Genomic DNA, 3096 nt, shown 5'->3' on the forward strand with positions numbered 1-3096 from the left:
TTGCTTTCCTAACTTTCTATGGGTGGAGTGAAGGGTAGGAGGGAGAATATAAAAATGAATGCTGAAAATTATCTTTATATATAATTTGAAAAAATAAATTAAATAAAAAATAATTATTCTAGTGAATATTCTTATCCTTTGGGAAAAAGTGTATTTTATATATATATATATATATATATATATATATATATATATATATATATATATCTTACTTTTAAATGTTTTATAAAGTTGAGATGAAATATATCTGTGTAGTTTTTTTTATTATGCATCAACTTTTATTTTGTATAATCAATTCCACATAACACAAAAAGTTTACAGAGAATAGTAAATGCATTATTAATTAAAGCCAGTCTTTTTACTAAAAGAAAACACAGAATTTATTATTGATTCAAAATAGCTTACACTCGACTGATACTGCAATAACTGATTCTGGGCACCTACTGTCATGAAGAGAAGACAAGAAGAAACTGTTGTCACAGGAAAAAGTCATTCTGTAACTGATATCTGTGAATTCAGTAGAGATCATTGTTAACTGTTTTCTTGCTTTCTGCATTAATACCTTGAGACTCTTTCCCAGATAGAAATTGAACTTGCTTCAGAACAACATCTAGTTCTATTACTCCCCTTCTTCAGGCTTTTCCAGGTAAAAGATATTTTGAAAGAATTATTTTCTTTTTGCATTTGTCCAATTGAAGATCTGAGAGAATTATTCTCATTTTGAATTTGTCCAATTGTATTTTCTAATGATTTGTTATCTTGTTGTAATGTGTTAATCTTCTCTTGAGTTTCTTTCCCCAAATTTTCCAATTGATTTTTAAACTCCTTCTTTATGTCTTCAAGAAAGTCTTTCTGTGCTGCAGATCATATTCTTCTCAGAGGTTCTCAGTCTCTCTAAGTTAGGGTCTTTTTCTTCCAAGAGTTTTTCTATGTATTCACTTTTCCACTGACCTTTCTTCATTTTGGTAAGACCTTGAGTTGGGGAGGGGCTGGTTCACCAAGGTTTGGGATCCGCAGAGGCTTTACGCACTGAGTGTAATATCTCAGCTTGGCAGTAGGAGGTGCTGGTTGATTTCTTTGGAGTGTCTGTGACCTTGACTGAGGCCTTCTCCCTTGACCTGGAGGGAGTGATTGAAGCTGTTAAATACTTTTGTCTTCAATCAATGACTTTACCCTGGGGTAAAGTCATCACTCTCCCTATTGTCAGAGGGACTGGTTCTCCTGATCACATACCTGTGCCTGGGGCAGAAGGTCTGTAATTGTGTTTGTTCTGGGAAGAGACTTCAGTGGAGTTCCTCAGAGCAGAGGAGTCCAGAGATGATGACTGCAGCTCTCCTGCACTGAAACTCTTCCCCCAGACCTGTAGACAGAATCCAGAGGATCAGCACCAACACCAATGCATCTGCTCCCTATTTGACCCAAGCCCCCATGGTCAATGAGGCTCTAGCCCTGCTGCTGATCAAGCCAGTCCAGTTCTCAAACCCTCAGTATCCCCAGCTTCAACCCCACTGCTAATCAGGCTGATCCATGGCTGATCTGCCCTCTGCGCCTGGACTCACCCATGACTGTGGGAGACAAATTCAGATGGGTTTTGTGAAGAAGATTTCTGTTAAGAGGCTTGTTCCATATCATAGATGGGGAAAGATCAGGAGATTTTAGAACTGGGCCTGAATTCTCTCCACCATCTTGACTGGAAGTCCTGGGTAAAAAGATGGTATCCATAAGTGCATTTTTCTCTTTATTCAAGTTCAGGATATGATTGTATAGAGGGAATATGGGAATGAAAATTTCATCATTGACATTGTTTTAAGATCAATTTTTCATTTTCTCCAAAGCAAAACTGAGTTCTTTATCCTTTTTCTGTAATTCAGTGTTTTTGTTTTGTTTTGTTTTGTTTTTACATGTTTTAACTTGATCCAAGTTGGTTACCATCTCTAATTTTCTGGGGTCCTTTATTCAGGTCTTCATCTGTATACTTTAAGGCATGGAACTCTTCATGTGCAGGATCAATTTTCTCTTTCATTCCCATCTCAGTTTTTCATTAACTGCTGAAATGAGAAATGATCGAATAATGTCCTCATTGATTGTACCATACCTGCTAGGACCAATAGTAGCCACAGGAAGCTGGGAAGGATATTGTGAATCTGTGGTTGGAGGGTACTGTGCAACTGGTGGGTCAACATAAGCTAAGAAACTATTGTGATAGCAAGTATTCCCCAGCATGAGCAAAATCATTCCACTTACAACTGGTATAAAGGAGGTGTTTGGTAGTCCCATTGCTTTGTATGGTGAATAGGATACTGAAACTACAAGACTGGAAAACATAGGTAGTTCCTCTCTGAATATTAGTGGAATCAGACCAATAGATTAGACTATGGACATAACCATTCATATAAATAAGGAAGATAGATCTTGCCATTTGTATCAACATGATTCCTTGTTGTTAATGCTCTTTAACTCATAGGCTTAACAAAACATATAGGGGTATTACACAGTAATATCCAGCAGTCATGGGCATTTTAGGATATTGTATATATTACCTCTGCAAGGCATAGAAATTGTTCCAGTAAGGCTCAGACTTCTTAGAATTACCAACACTAAAGACTTAAGAATCCAGTATAGGTTTTATATTTTTGTACAGTGTAATAGCAATGATATTTTCCCATGCAGTCATGTCTCAGTATTTGTATTGCTTAAAGTATTTACTCAGCATTTTCTTCAGTTGGCTCTCCAGCATCACCATGATGGCCATCTCATACCCCCAGACCCACAAGCTCAGTCATTCGGGCACTATGCCCGGTCACCTTCCACAACTTATGAGCCCAGTCTTTTGTAACCCTTTCTTCCTTACATCCTTGCCCTATTCCAATTCCTCCACTTCCCATGGGTAAAGTTTTTTTATGGCAAAATTGTTATGTTTGTCATTTTTATTTGCCACTTTTTGAGATCTTTTTTAAAAATCTATCTCTTTATTATACTACCTCTTAAAACACTTAAAAACTTTACAAAAACACCAAAAAACAAACGCTTAAATATTTTTGTACATATGCATCACTTTCAACTTTCTTAAGTTTTTTAGGACATTGTTTGAGCAGA

General features: G+C 36.6%; 1 pseudogene; it reads right to left on the reverse strand.

Annotated features, from left to right (window-relative positions):
* Positions 1-515: 515 nt before the first annotated feature.
* Positions 516-2743, reverse strand: LOC141489461 (tumor susceptibility gene 101 protein pseudogene; annotated as a pseudogene).
* Between the last annotated feature and the right edge of the window lie 353 nt (positions 2744-3096).

This window comes from Macrotis lagotis, chromosome 5 (genome assembly GCF_037893015.1).
Source record: "Macrotis lagotis isolate mMagLag1 chromosome 5, bilby.v1.9.chrom.fasta, whole genome shotgun sequence".
NCBI lineage: Eukaryota > Metazoa > Chordata > Mammalia > Peramelemorphia > Peramelidae > Macrotis > Macrotis lagotis.